This window comes from Vicugna pacos, chromosome 5 (assembly GCF_048564905.1).
Source record: "Vicugna pacos chromosome 5, VicPac4, whole genome shotgun sequence".
In the NCBI taxonomy this organism is placed as follows: Eukaryota; Metazoa; Chordata; class Mammalia; order Artiodactyla; family Camelidae; genus Vicugna; species Vicugna pacos.
The window spans coordinates 19868990-19888258 of NC_132991.1; the positions used below are offsets into that span (position 1 = coordinate 19868990).

Below are 19269 nucleotides of genomic sequence, written 5' to 3' on the forward strand. Positions count from 1 at the left end.
AATAAATATGTTATTTACTGAAGGGAATAGAGTAGTATTTTGCTTGTTTGTCAAAGCAGAGAGAGGTCATGAGAAAAATAAAACAGGACAAAGACAAAAAGGATTGAAGAAAGGCACTAAACAGACTACTTGGTAAAAAGATATAAAGAAAGCTGGGGAGATAATGAAAAGAAAGCACTAAATATGAAAAAAAAAGATAATAGTAGGAGATAATTCCACAAAAATATAAATGGTAAGAATCAAAAAAGATTGAATTCTTCATCTGACCACTCTCTAGTTTTATGTTTTAAGGGATCATGGAAATGTGTGTTTAAGTTTGTCTCTTCTTTTCTCCAAAGCTGTTTACATGAATACTTCCTGGATGCTATCCTATTACTCTTTTCTTATTTACTGTGCAGAATATAATTACTTCTGCTTTACATTTGAAGAAACATGTTTATGGTCTATTTTGATGGAGAGCATCACTGTTGTTCAATGAACATGAACTGGGAATAAAGATGAGACAACCTGGCTCCATTTGCCAAAACATGGATAGGACTATACATTTGGTTGGTAAAAATGTAAAAAGACTCAGTATGCTCTTTTGTAATTTTTGTGTATGTAAACTGAAGTGACGGATGATAAAGTTGAGCCGTGTACCTCTTACCCTAAATATTATATTATTGCTGAATATATATAAATTTGTGAAAATACATGGAGCTTGATATGAGTGGGAGGAATATAACATATTTTTTCTAATTAAAGAAAGCACTTTTACTCTTTTTTTTTTTTAACATGGTACGCTGAAAAAGGGTAACAATGAAGATACTCCTCCACCAGTGCAAAATACATATGAACAAGGTTATTCAGTGCCACGTTGCTGGTAATTACAAAATATTAAAACAATCTAAATACCCAAACATTGGAAAGTAGTTGATTAAATAATAAACACAATGTAAATGCAGTTGTAAAATGAACAAAGATCTCTATGAACTGATATGCAGTAATTTCTAAAGTATGTTGCTAAGTGAAAAAAGAAAGGAGAAGAGACTCTATAGTAGTTTCTGTGTCAGGTAAGACAGAAAATAGGTGAAACATTTGTATTTATCTGCTTTTTTGTGAAAAAAATAAAAGCACCACTGAAATGATTGACAGGAATGAATGAGCATGTTTACATGCAAGTGATGAGTGAAAATGGCACGGAAAGGATGAGGAATGAGGACACAGCAGAAAGGATGATGAGAGAGTGAAATGTCTCTAAATATACTTTTGTGGTATGGCTTTTAAAACCAAGTTAATATTTCACATTTGCAAAAGGTAAATTAAAAATTTTAATTATTCCATCATATGAGAAAACTGAGAATGAACTAGAAATAGTTAAAAAAAACTTTCTGTATTACAAATGAATAAAATTACCACAACAAAGGGGACAAAGAAGAAAATAACCAATAAACTTTGGATAACAATATTTTAACTACATACTCTGAGCAAATTAAAACTGTACACAACCATCACACTCTAGTATAGTAAACTTGTTTCTCACATAGATGTAGTTTACCAATTCTGAAACCATACGTATTCTAGAATGGAGTCAATAAGTGAATATATTGTGAATAATGAGAACCAGATTTCTTACTTTTATATTAAAAAGTTGTAAATAAGAAAGGGAGGAAACCTAGAATAAACTTTGTACTGAATCAGAACTGAAGGTATCAGAAGAAAATAATTATTTTTAATATAGATATACAAATATAAAGTAAAAAACAGAGATGTGTATGTTCATATGTTTCCATACAAATATTTCTTAGCTCTTTCTGGAGAGAACACCTAGAAATAATGATACACCAATAGCAGTGATTACACCTAGTGTCCAGAGTCTGATTTCTAAATATCACTCTCCAATGAAAGGAAATACTACTCCCTGGAGAAAAGTCTGCTTCTATAATTGGTGCAAAGAAAGAACAAAGTAAGACTGAAACATTTTGTGGTCTCAGAAAGCAAAGAAGTCTCCAAAAGTGATGAAGATGTCAAATGAAACAGAAGTCAGTATGAGGAAAGCTTCCAAATTCCAATCTTAGTACAATTTAAGCAAAATAATAGAAGATCATATTAATGAATTATGTGATGGCTAATTTTATGTGTCAACTTGACTGACCATGGGCGCCCAGATTAAACAATATTTTGAGTGTGTCTGTGAGGGTGTTTTTGGATGAGATTAGCATTTGAATCACTGCAGTCAGTAAAGCAGATGGCCATCCCCAACGTGGGTGGGCATCATCTAATCCTCTGAGGACCTAAATGGAACAAGACGTGGAGTAAGGAGAGGGTGGCCCCTTTTGCTTACTGTCTGCCTGTCTGAGGGGTACATCACATCTCACATTCTCTTGCCCTCAATCTGGTATTTACACCATTATGCTTTCCTTATTCTCAGGCCTTTGGACTCAGACTGGAACTACACCACTAGCTTTCCTGGGTCTTCAGATGGCAGATGCCAGATCATGGGGCTTCTTAGGCTCCACAATCACATGAGCCAATCTTTCACAATAAACCTCCATACATCTATATCTATCTATATCTATACCCTACTAGTTCTGTTTATCTGGAGAACCCTGACAAATATAGGTTACAGTCTATACTCTGATAGGATGTACCTTATAACTAAACAAATATCCATGAGTCTAAACAAACAAACAAATGTGAGACAAGAGGACACTCTCCAAAGAAAAACATAAAGGGAAAAAGAATAACTTTCCAGTGGAGAAACCTGGCAGAGACATCTTAACTGGGTGATCATAGCTCACACTGTCAGTAGTCAGAAATATCCACATTACATGCATTCTGATACATGCACTGAGAAAGGCATGACATCACTTCTGTACTATTCCTGCCAGAAATTCTTAAAATTGAATTTAATAATGAGAAAACATGTCAAACCCAACTGGAGGGACATTCTATCAAACAACTGGCTATTACTCATGAAAGATGAAGACCTGATGAACTGTTCCAGATTAAAGGAGACTAAACTGACGTGACAACTGCATGATCCTGGATCAGATCCTGGTCCAGAAAACAGTGTCCTTACTGAGATAACTGATAAAACTGATGTAAGGTCTATAGTTAGTAGTGTTAGTAGTGTTGTATCAGTAAGTCCTGGGATTGATAATTGGCTATGGTTATGTAAGATGTTAACATCTGGGAATGCTGGGTGAAGTTTACAAGGAAAGTATTAGGACTGTCTTTGCAAGACTCCTAGCCTGAAATTATTTCAAAGTTAAAAATTAAAAAGCTAGGTGTAAGACAGGACAACAGACCAACAGTTTTGAACCTCCAGATTCCAGTGCATAAGATACCAAGACAGCTCAGGAGCAGCAAAATGGCCAACCTGGGGCTCAGTGATCACAGAAGGAAAAATTCTCAGCATACCATGTTTGAAAGTGAGAAAAAGTTTCAAATAGAAACTATTTATCTCTCTGGTTGCAGAAGTTACAGGAAATATGTCTACATACAGCCTCCAAGTAGATGAAAATGCATTCCACAGTGGCAACCTGGATAGCCACACGTGAAAAATGGCTTCTTCCTAGGATCGTTTAGGTTCAGCAACCTCTAAGCCTGCAGCATTAATCTCTTGCTATGAGGCTATCTCTACTTAACAGAAATCCGTGCAATACAAGAAGATATTCTTAAACCTCAACAAGATTTAGCACTCAAAGTCTGTGTCTTTCACCTTTGCTTTTGACCCACCTATTCATTCATTGTAAATGACTTACAAGATCATACTTGCACATTTTCTTGGAATTACCTGTTAGAGGAGAAATCATAGGCAACAGGGTGAGAGGTCTTCTGAAGATTAACAGGAAACCCTGACACAGGGCGGGGAAAATGCCCTGTCCTATTAGCTGAGCAGTTAAAACAACCCCAGGAGGGGGCCTTGTGCATTAGCCAAGGAGGCACAGAGATTTACAAAGGGAGGAAGAAAACTCAGGAAGCCGCTCCATGGGCAGGCAGAAAGTGCCGATCATCTTTAAGACCAGCGGAAGGCCACTGCCACCGTTCACCCAGTCTGGTCGACGACTTCCCACCAAAATATTACTTTTTCAAAAAAGTAATTGGTCATATTATCGGCTGAAAATATTTACTCTTTCCTCCATCTTTATGTAGTTTTAAGAGAGTAAGAATTCTTAAATAAAACATTTTATTTATCAAAAAGGAAAGATAAAAGTAGAAAACTCAGCAAGCTGGTAGTACAAAATGGAGACCTAGAAGAGATATGATTAACACAGTTGTGGATATCACACGACTGCAAAGCCCCAGAGGATGCCACCAGTGCCCTGTCAGCCTCCACTGTCCATCTTTTGAAGACCCCCAACAAGACTGTCATCCTTTAAGGTTCATGGTTTTTGTGGCTACTTTATCTTGTTCCTTAGTTTTGTGTTTTGTCTTGGAAAAAATAGTATTTTGTAGCACATAGATGCCCAGATGGCCTTTTTGGTTGTTGTTGTTCCTGGTTGAAACCACACTGACTAAACATCTGTCTAATCTCATTGCCACACTGGCCTCACACTATTGCCTCCTGTAGCCAATTCTGTCTTCCCCATTGTGATGGTTAATTCTGTGTGTCAACTTAACTGGGCGTGAGGTGTCCAGATATCTGATCAAATGTTATTCTGCATATTTCTGTGATGATGTTTTTGAATGAGTTTAACATTTAAATTGACAGACTGAATAAAGAAGATTGTTCTCCTTAATGTACGTGGGCTTCATCCAATCAGCTGAAGGGCTGAACTGACCAAAAAGGTTGACCCTCTCCTGAGTAGGACGAAATTCCTCCTGCCTGACTACCTTGAGCTTGGATGTCTTTTTTCTTTTTCCTTTTTCTGCCTTTGGACTCAAACTGAAATATAGCTTTTCTAGCATATGGATTGGAATTATACCATTGGCACTCCTAGGTCTCCAGCTTGCTAACTGCAGGTCTTGGGACTTGTCAGCCCCCATAATCACATGAGCCAACTCCACACACACACACACACACACACACACACTATATACATATACATACATATATATATACACACACAGTATATGCATATAGATACAAATAAATAATTCTGTATAATAATTTGTAGAGAGGGAAATATACATATGCATTCTATTGGTTCTATTTCTCTGAAGAACCCTAAGTAATACAGCCACCATGTCTACTCAAACAAATATCTATCTCTTCTCAAGGATGTAAAGTGCACATCCTTTGATAAATAATAACCTCTTTCTTTGAAGTCAAGCATTTTAAATGCTTATATTGTCTGGGACTAGGAATGGTAGCCAGACATTGATGTTTAGTCACTTCTTAGAGAAGGAAGATTCTCTCAAAGAAAAAAGAAAGAAGAGAAAAAAGAGAATGTAAAAAAAAAAAAAAGTAAGAGATCTGGACTCCTTACAGTGGGCAGTGGGAGCTGGCAGTGGGAGCTGGCAAGACTACATTTCTAGTCTGAGAAAATAAACCACATAGACAGAGAGAAATTAGAGAGAGAGAGACTGAGAGAGAGAGGAAGGAAGGAAAGAAGGAAGAAAGGATGAAGCATTAAATAAATTAATTTCATCTTACCTACTACTTTGGACAGTCTAAATATTCCTTCCAATAACAACTAAAAAATGTTAAAATACATAAATTGGGTGTTTTCACTAAATGTAGCATATTTAATACATTTCTGAGTATGTTCTAAATTTCCATAAACTCTGTAAAATACTATGTATTGCACATTAACAAAATTTTACTTATTCATATCCATGCAAATCAGGATGCTCAGGAAAGCTACTATAGAATTGCAAGTTTAAAAAAAGAAGCAAAAAACAAAAACCTCAAAGTAATATTTGAAAGTCCTTTTCTGCTTGACCAGTATGCTCCATAAACAACACAACTATTTTCCTGATTACACACTCACACAACACCCCTGGTCACCACTGCTCCCTCTTCCGTCTAAGGAGCCCTCTTAGACACAGCTTTTGCCTGTAACTCGGTCTTCTTGAGGGGCCCCAGCCTTATCTGTCTGCACCACTGCTCACTTCTCAAGGAAAGTCAAGGATCCTCTATCTATATTATAGTCTAACTAGAAACTTACTTGCCACTAACAACAATATAATAGTGATTATAGACTCACTAGCACTCACTAGAGGGTGTCTGTGAAAAAGCATGGCAGCCTCAAAGATCATTTCTTTGAATGAATTGAAGAAAGCACTGTCTTTTCTTCAATTTCAGCTACAATATCACTGTTTTAATATTCTTTATTTCTGACTGCATTCTGAGTGATATGACAATACTAACCTTTTCCCCCAGCCAGATGATGATTAGAGAAATACTGAGAATTTACTAGTATTTCACCCTCTGATCCTTCCTACCTCTGTATGTGGTCCTTTCTCATAAAGTCTCAATTATTTTTATATATATCATGGACATGTCTCTCTCTCTTACTTATTAATAGATGTTTTAAGCCAGGCAAGTGATTTCATTCTTCCTCATCATCTTCCAATTGCAAAACATACACACAGAGACATAAGATATTAGCACTGATAAAATGGGTATACATTTTGTGTCCAGAATATCCGTTCTTAAGCTAGCCTCACCAGTTATTCTGGTTAAAATCTCAGACAGAGATGCGTTAGCTTTCACAGTTACAATAGAAGTAGCCCTATTTAAAATTCAAGAACTTTCTGGCAACCAATATGAACAGATTGTTAATTTCTTCACCCCCAAGGAATATGCATCATTCATATGGTATGTTAAAAAGTATAATTTTTAAAACCCTCTATTTTCTGTTCTCATTTGCTAATGTTAATATATACAATGTTATTTGTTTATTTTGTGAGTCGCCTTCCAACAGGGAACAGATTTTTCACATTTGTACATTAAATAGGAGTAGCAGAATACATTTCATACTGTGATACTGAACTCCAGTGATCATCTGCTGCCGCGTCAACATGGACAGTCACATGTATCTGCCCCAAATAATGTGCTATAACTAACAGAAAAAAAAAATCATTCCAAAATCCACCTTACCTGGTTACAAATGATTTCTCCTTCTCCAATGCCATGTTTTAATCTTAGACCTGGTGGTCTCAATTAACTTTTTTCAAAGCCAACCTTTTTTCTTACTTCTTAGAGATGTAAGTAAGGCTGTGAAACTAGCCTTGCTCCAAATCCATGTACTTTTTTATTGACCAACCATATGACTTGGGGTAAGCCATTTAGTTCCTCTGAGCCAAAGTGTCCATATATGGATTGTGTATAATAACAATATATAGCTTATGAATTTATTGTGAAGGCTAAAAAGAAAATATATGAAAGTAATTTATAAAATGTTAAGTGACATATCTGTGCAATTCAAAAAGATAAAAAACGTTACATGAATAAGCACCTAAACCAAGAGTTATCTTGGAACACAACCAGAACCATAGAGAGTATCTTTGTCTGTGGTCAGCAAATGAAAGTAAAGAATATCAGAGGAGCAAAATCAGCAACATGAATTAATCAGATGTCCCTCACTTATATCTCTCCCTCAACAACAATGATTTGGCACCCATCAATGGACAAAATTACTTTGTGGAAGTTCTAGGACCAAGCACTTTGCACCAAGAGACCTGGAAGGAGTCTTGAGCACACTTACATTAGGTAATAAGCACACAAACCTTGGTCCTCACTATGGACCCGGCAGCGGGTACCCATTCTCACCACTCTTATTCAGCATGATATTAGAAGTCCTAAGCAGAGTAAATAGGTCAGAAAAAGAAATAAAAACTATTCAAATTGGAAAAAAAGGGGCAAAATTGTCTCTGTAAGATGATGTGACCTTATATACAGAAATTCCTAGACTTCACCAAGAAACTGTTAGAACTAATCAATAAATTCAGTAACTGCAGGATACAAAATCAACATACAGAAATCAGCCATGTTTCTATACACTAACAACAAGATATCTGAAAAAGAAGTAAAGAAAACAACCCTACTGACAACAGCATCAAAAATAATAAAATACTTAGGAATAAATTTAACTAAGGAGGTGAGAGATCTGCACTCTGAAAACTATGAGAATTAAATGAAACTGAAGAAGAAACAAAGAAATGGAAAAATATTTTGTACTCATGGATTAGAAGAATTAACACTGTTAAAATATCCATACCACCCAATGTAATCCCTATAAAAATTCTAATGACATTTTCACTGAAACAGGAAAAAAATCCTAAAATTAATATGAAATCCCAAAGAACCTCAAATAGCTAAAGCAACCCTGAGTCTGGGGAACAAAGCTGGAGGCATCACACTTCCTGATTTCAAACTATCTTACAAAAGCTGTGATAACCAAGGGAGTGGGTTACTGGCATAAAACAAACATATAGGCCAATGAGATAAAATCAGGAACCTAGAAATATACCTTAGCATACATGATCAACTAATATTTGACAAGAATTCCAAGAAAACTCGATAGGGAAAAAATAGTCTTTGCAAGAAATGGTGTTAGGAAAACTGGATCATCTTTTGCAGAATAATGAAACTGGACCCCTATCTTACACTACTCACAAAAATTAACTCAAAATGGATTAAAGACTTAAATATAAGGCTTGAAACTGTAAATCTGCTAAAAGTAGGAGAAATTCCCTTGATGTTGGTTTTGGAAACAACTTTTTGAATGTGACACCAGAAGAACAAGCAACAAAAGCAAAAATCAATGAGTGAGACAAAAATAAACTAAAAAGCTTCTGCCCAACAAAAGAAACAATCAGCAAAATGAAAAGGCTACCTATGGAATTGGGAGAAAATATTTGCAAACTCTATATCTGATAAGGGATTAATATCTACAATATGTAAGAAATTCATGTAGCTGAATAAAAAAATGCAATCCCGTTTTTTTTTTAAGTACAAGGGAACTAAACAGACATATTTCCAAAGACAAATGGCCAGTCAGTATATAGAAAAGAAGGTCAACATCACCAATCATCAGAGAAACGCAAATTAAAACCACCATGAGTTACCATCTTACACTATTAGAATGGCTATTGTCAAAAAGACAATAGGTAAGTACTGGCAAGGCTCTGGAGGAAACGGAATCCTTGTACATTGTCAGCAGGAATATAAATTGGTGCAGCCATTATGGAACACTGTATGCAGATTCCTCAAAAAAGTAAAAATAGAACTCCCATATGAACCCACAATACCACTTCTGGGTATATACCCAAAAGAAATGAAATCAGGTTCTCAAAGAGAGATCTGCACTCCCATGTTCACTGCAGCATTACTCACAATAGAAGATCTTCTTTACTCATTCATCTGTCAATGGACGCTTAGGTTGTTTCAATATTCTGGCTATTGTTAGTAACCTATATTGTGAATATGACCTATCAGCTACGCATTAAGACATAATTAAGAAGGAAATCTACTTGTAACAATGTGAATTGACCTTGAGGGTATTATGCTAAGGGGTATAAGTCAGACAGTGTTATATAATGTCCACTTATATATGGCATCTAAAAAGACCAAATGCAGGAATAGAGAGTAGAATGGTGGTTGCTAGGGGTTAGAGGGTGGGGAAATGGGTAGATGTCAGTCAAAGGGTAAAAACTTTCAGTTATAAGATGAATAATTTGGGAGGATCTAATGTACAGCATGGTGACTGGAGTATAATACTCTATTATATTCTTGGAAGTTGCTAATAGATTTTAAATGTTTTCACCACAAATAAAGAAATGGCAATGTCACAAAATGACGGAGGCGTTAAGTCTGTGGTGGCAATCATTTCACAATATATAAGTGTACCGGATCATCATGTTTTATACCTTAAACTTACACAATGTTTTATGTCAATTATAGCTCAATAAAGCTGGAATTTAAAAAAATACATATCACAATAAGTATATTCAATTCATCAGGAGACTTGCACAAACCTGGGATGACTGCAAAACATGGAAAACAGATTACACAGTCAATTTGTATGAATCAAAATAGAAAGCTAAATGGACTGATGAACCAGTGGTTATTCATGTAGAGTATCAGAACAGGAACATAAGAGAAAAATAAAACAAATTTTTTTGAAGTGACTATCTGGGAAAAATTAGTTTCTGGGAGCCATACAGCTGCAAAATTGCTAGGACCAGGTATACAATATGGACTTTCAAGTTTTTAAATTCTCTGGTTTCCGTTTTTAGACCTGTGGTACTTGCTACTGGACCAGAAGATCCAGTAAGGCCTTAAGATGGCATTCGTGGTCAGTCTTTTCTACAGCTTCCCAGAAGATGAGCCTACCAGTGTGAACAATCAGTCAAGTTTCTTGTGGTCCTTGAGTATCACATGCTGCTATGCATTCGTCTTTCTTCCCTACCTCACCCCTTTCCTCACTCCTACTCTCCAGGATAGTAATCACGAATAAAGCAGCAGCAGTTTAAAAACTGTACTCATATATTTTCTCTGAGGGACCTTATCTCAGAGCGCGACTATTAGGGAAAGGGTATGGGTTCTTCCGGGACAAGGGCTCGGCTAGGTTCACCCTGGAATGTTGTTTAAGAGTAAGTTAGGATGTGTGCGGATGAAGGCTTTGGTTCTCCTGACTCACCTCAGAATTCAAGTGTCAAGAGGGTGTTGAATGCTATAACATAGCTCTTTTTCTCACATATTTTTCCCTCCCATTGCTTGGAATAAGGTGCTTAACCAGAATATAGTACAAATTTCTCCCTTTTACTGGCCCCAAACAGTGTCAGCATCAGTGACTCTTCTGAGAAGATGCTCTGGATTTTTATTTAGATCTACTTCTTGTAGAATGAATTTGTGGGCAAATATAGAAAGGGTATTTACGAAAGTGTCAAGTCTATGATCTCTTCCACTTTTGTAAATTAAAAAAGTATTATTTTAAATACATATGTGACTTGAAAATCTATTCTCAGCATGAAGGAAAGTAATTAGCTCCTTGATTGGCTCAATTAAAAAGAGACAAAGGCTCAACATGGAAAATCCCAGGTTCTCTTGCCTCATGGGTGCTGAAGCGGTCACCACCATAGAACTGTGAACATAGAACATTTTTAAAGGGTCAAATTATCACAATGACTTAAGTGATGAGGAGTAGCCAGTAAACTCTTCATAAAAGATCCCAAATCTGGTTAGTGGAAAGGGGTAGTCTGCTAAGATGTTTAATTACCACAAGTTTCCTTTTTTCCTCCTATTAGGAAGGAAATTTTATAGACCGACATACAATCTAACACAATGTTAGCTTTAAACCCTTTGAAGTTATGTACACCTAATCAACAAATTCAAACCTACCCACGCACAAAAAAAAGAGAAAGTGTGTAAATTGTAACATATCCCATTTTCCAAGGCGCTTATAAATGTTGAATGTTTCTGTCATTCGACTGCATGAATGAGACCCGATGTCCCTGAAAAGTTCTGTCTGAAGATTTTCAGAAGGATAAAAAGCTTGACACATAGCCTTATTGCTTTTTTGCGTATCAAATTCTCAAGGACTGAAAATCCAGGCTGGGTGAAAAGGTAAGGAGAAGGAAGAAATCCTTTTCCATAACTTTTGTGCAGTTGCTGTTTCCCGTTGCCTCCTTCAGCCACCCACTTAACCTCAACCACATTCTCAGGTCTGGTAAAAACAGCTGTTGAGAGGAAAAAGAGTTCCACTCTGCTCATTTCAGAATATACTGTCTCCATTTACTATTTTTATCACATTACTGAGACTTTGGCACAGACGGTCTCACAGTTCTCATTATCTGACTCTGGTCCTAATAACATATGGTAACATTTTTCTAATTATACTCCCTGCAAAATATCAAAAGCTCTCATCTTCAAATGGCCATTTGAAGCAATGCAACCTACCCACACTATTTTCTAACATAAAAATCCTCTCGAAATAGGTATAAGTTTAATACACTGTGTCTTTATTAATACACAAGTAACTTTCTCCCTAGCACAGTATTGCTGTATTATTCTATTAGGTATTTACATTCTGTAAAGTAGTTTTCTTCTCTATCTGTTTTAAAGTGTTTATTTTGTCTGTGCTTTGGTTTTCAACTGTGTGGGAATCTTGTCCTGTTTATTAAAATAAGATTTAATTGCATATGGGTAAAGTTTAATCTCTACAGTTTCATGGTACATGTTGAGCTGACAGAGGAGAAGTTTCGATACTTGTGCTAAAACAGGAAAGTATGCAAATGTAACTCACTTCCCTACTTACTTGAATGCCTCTTAAATACTTCTTTGGGGATGTTACTACATGAACCTGTAGTTATTCTCTTCTGTTTATTCACATCCAATTCTGGTTTTATGTGTATTTATTCAAGCATTTCAAGCATTCACCTGTATTTTTTAAATAAATAATGTAAGGCAGGAAGCCTAGAAGTCTTCAAGTACCAAGATTCCCTGTAAAACCACAGTCTCAATGTACCTGGTAGGGTCTTTCACGTCTCAACAGGTGCCACATGCCGTCTGAACAGAGCAACACCAGCAGATGGGTGTGAAGAGATGATCCTCTTTTGTTTTTAATAACTTCTTAGTAACTAGATCTATTGGCTCGAATAATTTAAATATACAAATATAAATAAATATAATTTTACATATGGCTTTGTTAATCACTCTCTTGGCTTTGTTCACTTCAGCCAGGCTAAGACATAACCCAGTATAGTACAAAAGAACATTTCTTTGTGACATTGCAATACAATCTCTATGCCAAAAGTATTGATAAAGCAAGAAATTAAAAAATTCAGAAATAAATGGAAATAAATCAGATTAAATGTTAGAGATATCAGTTTTATAGAGGGAAAGAAAGTGTATAAATGGATCACTGATAAGGACAAGAAAGGGCAGTCAGAAATTACTTAAAGGCTGTGGAAAAATATCAATTTAAACCATGGAAAGATACTACTAGTTAAAGATGCTATAAGACATAGTTAAAATGATATATCATTAAAATCAAGGAATAAAAAATATATACTAAAGCTGTTTTCCCTATAAGGGCTGAGATATAAATTGCAATGGTTTAATAATTCATCATCAGTTATGTCAAAGAATCTGTCACTTTCTGGTTCCAGGTTTTTTACTGATGAGCTATATCCCTCCCTAGGCAAGTTATACAATCACTGTGGCCACCAGTTTCTTCCTCTACAAAATGAGGAGTTCAGGGCTAAATATATGACAGCTAAGATTGCTTCCAGTTTATATATATGTGTGTGTGTGTATAATATATAGTTTTTGATTTGTAGAAAAATTGCCAAGATGGTACAGAGAATTCCTACATACTCCATGCCTTGTTTCCTCTATTATTAACATCTTGCATTTGTGTTATATATTTGTTACAATTAATGAGACAATACAAATACCTTATTATTAACTAAAGCCCAAAGTTTACTCAGATTTTCTTACTTTTTACGTGATGTCTTTATCTATTCACAGATCTCCCTCAGGATACTCCACTGCATCTTATCATCATGCCTCTTTAGGCTCCTCTTGGTTGTGACAGTTTTTCAGATTTCTATCATTTTTAATGACATGACAGTTTTGAGGAGTACCGGACAGGTATTTTGTAGAATGTTCTTTAATTGGTCCCCCCTAGCTTTTAAAAAACACTTTATTCACCAGTGATAGTTGTAAAACAGTGGTTGGCACATAGTAAATAATAAATAGCATACGAGTGAATAAATAAATAGATGAAAAACTGGACGTTTCATTCATGTGTAGAAAGTGATGTATCAATATTAATCAAGAAGTAATTCTTGGGTCTGGATTTTAATACCACACTAGCACTATCATCATTCCAGGCTAACAGAAATCAAGCTGGAATCCTTGATCATTTTTTCTCTTTCTGAGTCAAACTTAGCAATATTTCAGAAAAAGACTAATTCATAAGTTTAATGAGAAAAAATATTATTGGAAGGTATTTAACGGTAAGAGAAATGCAAGCACGGGAATGGAAAAGACATTTTAAAAATAGTGACTTATTCTCAAATCACTACATTCATATTACCTTATTTTCCCACACAATATGGGGAAGGAATGAAAATACCAATGAGGAAAAAGACCAAAAAATGCACTGAAAGACTGAGGATTCAGTCCTCCACTGGAATCAGGAAAAAAGGGAAATTAGACTATTCTGCCTGTAGGGCAACAATGTGTTGGAAATGGAGTTATGCTAAACATAACCTTTCCCCAACCTTTATTCACGTAGTAGCTGAAAATTCTCTTTTCACACATAATTTCATCATGCAATTACCTCAGAGGAAAAAAAAAAGACAACAAATACAACCTTGACAGACAATGCAATCTTCTGAAGTAGCCTTTCCTCATTCTAAAAATCTGGGTTCACCAGATATAATTTCAGACTAAATACAATGCTAAATTCTCTGACAAGAAAATGGACAAACACTATGCAGATTAACAATATATTGATCAATATATTTTGTCCTAATTCAGTAGTGTAATAGCTATTTACAGAGCATTTGGTTGTATCACTATTATTTCAATTTTGAGCTCAGCTGGGTAATAAAACAATAAGCTTTTCCTCAATGGACCATTCCTCAATCTGTGTAATTTACTTTAAATATTAAGTTTAAAGAAAAAAGAGCTTGCCATCTTATCAGTTCTTTCAGGCTGCTATATTTTACTATAACACAGCAAACTAATAATTATCAGTCTTTAAATGCCTCTTTTTTTGCAAATTAGTTTCAGAAAAGCGATTTAAAAGTTTCTTCAGTTTTCTCAGTAGACCACAAGATAATATTCTTTTAATTGCAAGGATTGGAATGCCTGATACCTTCCATTTTTAGTACAGCATATTGACTTCTGCAGTCATTATTCTATTTTGTACTTTTCTACTGATATATACTTCACTGCTACTCTATTTCAGATAAATGAAGAAACACTTATTCTGATCCATCCAACAGTGTTGAGTGCTCTCTCTGTGCCAGGGTCAAAAGTGTCTGCTACAGATACAAAGAGGTAAAGGTATTTTTTCCAACCCCACAACAAGGCTGTCACTCTCACTGGCTCAGGCAACAGAAGAGAAAATTTGCACCACAGAGAATGAGACCCCCTTCAATCGATACATGTGTGCCTTCTGCAAATGCATACAGCTGATGCTACTTAACATACATAACAAAAAGGACACAAGGAAAATCTGTGTTAGCTATTAATATAAGTAAACTTGGTTGGCTTGACTGTAATTCACTTATTGTTCAAAATATAAATATGAAATAACATAAAATCAATAACATACAAAGCTTAAGGGGATAAGTTAGACCTCAAAAAGTTGATTTCCTGGCAAACTAAATTTTTACCTATTAAAGGATACGAAAGAGAGACTAGTTATTCAATTAGAATCGAGGAAAATAGTCTTACAAGTCCAGGTTTGCAAGGAGAGTTTCCCAGAGGCAGTGATATAAACTAAGTGACTTTATGATCGGAAATAGTTAGCTTGGGAAGCAGCACGAGTAGAAGTGTCTTCTTCCCTCCTGTAAGTGCGCCACTCTGAAGTCAGGCTGGGTAATTCAGGAATGTGGCTGGAAGGTGCTTGATGTCAGTCATCCCAGAATGAAGCTCCTGATTAAAGGAAATCTGAGACTTGAACGAAGTGAATTGGATCAAGAAAGAGTAAGTGGAAATAACATACACCTCAAATGTGGACAAGGAGAAGGTCTTAAAGCCAAGAATTTGAGGTTGATGTGGCAATAAGGATGGGGTTCTAATGGCACTCATATTATGGTTAAGAGTGAAGGATGTAAAAGAGGATTAACGGGCAAGGAAGAGCAGAGTCACCGTTAACAAAAGCAGGGCAAACAATAGCATCTGTTATTCAGCATATCCAGGGATGGTTACATGCCCACTCACATGCAAATAATTAAAGTCCAATTATTTAAGTTCATAAATAAAGCAATTAACAGAAGCTAAAACTTAATACTGTGTAAGACAGTGGTCTTTAACCACTGAAAAGTCTACCATACAAGTGATAAAATGTTTTTAGCACCCTCGGTCCTGCTAAGCACTCTTAAGCTGATTCAATACAGTGATTCAATACAGCAGCAGATTTACTAAGCTCTGAACTTCTGATCTCTACCTAGAAAGCTTTGGGGTGCTCACTGTAAGGCCATAATTCTTCAGTTGTCTTTTTCATTGGAAGGGACTTCTCACTTTGTGAAAAGTGAATGGAATATGTTTATGTACCAACCAAACTCAAAGGATTGGGATGGGGAGGAAAGCACACAGGAGATAATGAGGGACATGATCACAGATCTGCTTATTCAGGAAAACCTCAGCTATTCAGGACTCTCCAGGAAATCATGCTTTTTGATCAGGCAGCCCTAGGTTCAAAGCCCAGATTCACTACTTACTGTGGTATGACCACAAGAGACTGAATTACTTCTATGAGTCTCTTTTTCTTTATATGAAAACAAGATTAATATTACTTCACTGATCATTTCATTATGAGGATAAAACACAACAATGTACAATAAAGTATTCTGCACTAATGCTAGGAAAGTCTATCATTTAATAAATGAGTCTGCTCCTCTCTGTATATTCGTATTTGCCACATATTTGAGTTCTCTCTCTATATTTACCAAAGCATTTTTTGCATATATTGGCCAAAATATGTTTTAACTGATTTATATTTTCCCTTCTTTCATACAACTTCTTATGATTATTTTTTCCAATGTCAGCATCTTAAAAATCAATGTAGTTTTATATAATACATTTGTGTGAATCCCTTTACTAAATGATCCCAAGCTTATATGATTTGCTTTATTTGAATTAGCTTTAAAAATGTTTTTGTTAATTAATTTTGAACTGTAAATTAGAAGCCTGTTCCAAAAGATATACACTTACAATAGTATTTATACTTTTAATTGTACTTCTTTATTCCAAACAAATTATATTTCTCAAAAGCACAGCCCTCAAGTGAAGAACGCTTAGAGCACTTTGAATATGACTATTATCCTCCAGAGTGTGGATCCCCCCAAAATTATTAATTCAGAATGTCCTGAATTTGTAAAGAATCTAATTACTTCTATAATATTGTGATCTGACTTTATCTATAAAGCTTAAGTAAAAGCATTAAATTTCACTCATATACATAACCATTTATAATTAACATCATGATAAAATTAAGATTCAGATCATATCCACAGTAATTTCTAGTTAAGCCCGAAGACTCATGTTATAAAGCAGAGTGTTGGTAGCTTGGCTGACATGAATAGTTACTAAGAACCAAAAATATTCCTTTACAAGTATATATATGTTAGGTGTTGAGTAAGGAACACAGTTAAAGAGTCATGATATAATTGCTTGGAATCATTGCTAGAAAGAACATATTCAATATTCTCCTTAAAAATAATGAGTGTAGTTCTTAAACTTTCTGGAAAGATTATTTAACTTTTGATAATCAGGAAGACAGCTCTTTTTAATTTGGAGTTCAAAATAAGAAGATATCATTACTGCTTAGGCAGCTGCCGAAAATGACATTTATCTGACATTTTCACCTTATGAAAGGCATCTTATGAAATAAGATTTTTCAAGCAGTGAAATTAAAATGGTAATAATATCAGCAAAATTCTTCAAGATTACTATTCTCTTTGAAAAATGCCATTCAGGGGTTATTATATATACTAGATATAAACTCTATTCTGATTTCTGGTAATATATATACTCAAATGCCATACCCTGAAACTCTCATGTTATTGAAACGCAATACAGAAAATGTTTCCAGTCTCTTCGTTTTCATAAAAGAATTATGTTATATTCAGCAATAAATAGCAAATATTTAGGTATCATTTGTCCATTAGATAAGGTATTACATCTGGGCAGCCTAATTGCTGATAGAATAAATTATATGAGGGAAATGCAAAGCCTAATGAAATCTTTCCAGTTACTTTTTTTAAAAAATGAATGTGACCATATACTGAAACATAACTTAGATGTTACAGAAAAAATGCATAGCTCATTCCCACATATCAACAAAGAAGTTTTTTTTAAAAAAGCAAACTGAGTTAGGCAATGTATTTAAATAACAGAATAAACAGGAGCAAAAACATTTTGAGTAAAATATACACTTAATATTAAGGTGCAAATTAATATAATTCTGCAAGTAAAAGGGTGAAAGGAGGAAAATAATGGGATATCTTTAGAGCTGTGAAGAAGGTAAGATCACAGCCGTGGTATTGCTGGAGCCAGAATTACAAGCAGCCTGTTAACGTCTATTTCAGTGTGTTTTAAAAAATTTAATACAATTAAGAAAAGTATGGACACTTGTGAACATTCAGATGTGCACATAAATTAACTGAATGGAATTGCTTATAATCTGAAGTTTCTAAGGCATCTAATTAAAGTCTTGGTTGGAGGCTACTTAGCTATGTGCTTTTTAGTCCAAAGAAAGCACCCAATAAAAGGCAACTCCTGCAAGATACAGAAATGAACTCTCAGGCCTGAATAACCTTTCATTATGACTGATTTTTCTTTCGCAATGTTTAAAAATGAAGGTTGCCAAACAGATGGAGCTCTAATCCATTTCTGAAACCAACATAGCATGGGGGTTAAAAAAAAAAAAAAAAAAAAAAGCAAAGTAACCCTTAACTTTTGCACAAAATATTACAGGTCAGTCACTTACAGCTGAAAACAAAAAGAGAGACAAAAGTACATTATAGACCTACCAATCATTTAGTTGTGTCTGTGTTTGTCTCTTGTTTGTTTCATTTCTCTAATTTACAAAGTAGAAGATTGAAAGTGGATAGTTGTCCAAGTCAGCTGGGATTTTTTATTCACTAATTACCTATTAGACCTAGCAGACAGGAATTTAGACAAATTTGTCTGAAGACGAGAGTTAATATTCTTGATCTGATACTTGGTGTATCTCTAGAAATTAACATTTAGACACATGTAACTGGTTGTATGTCACTCACCCTTGAGATCTGAGAAGAGAGATCTCTCTTTTCGAATCATTTGGGGGTTGCTGAGAATGACTCTTACAACTCGTGATTGTTGTTGGGCGTTAGCAGATAATGCTGTGAAAATAAAGTCAGTTTGAGCCACACGTATTTATATAATTTTACTAAATTGTTCTTATCCTTAGGGTGACAAAAGTAATAACAGTAAAATTCTGATACTGAATAAGATTTAAACATTTTACCACAAATACATGAGGGAGGGGAGAGTCAAATTTATGATATGAGGGCACAATAGTAGAATATTAAATTAGTTCAATGACTCAAATATTTATTTTTCAAAATATACATGTATCATTAAGGGTTTCATATAGAAAACAAGTTATTCCA

General features: G+C 35.0%; 1 long non-coding RNA gene across 6 annotated transcripts in view; it reads right to left on the minus strand.

The window, feature by feature from the left end:
• Nucleotides 1-19269, minus strand: part of LOC116280648 (uncharacterized) — a 524367-nt gene that overhangs the window by 446403 nt on the left and 58695 nt on the right. For all 6 annotated transcript variants that reach the window (XR_012072552.1, XR_012072553.1, XR_012072550.1 and 3 more), the window contains exon 2: nucleotides 18898-18999. This is a non-coding gene — a long non-coding RNA (uncharacterized lncRNA). The remainder of the gene's footprint in view (nucleotides 1-18897; nucleotides 19000-19269) is intronic.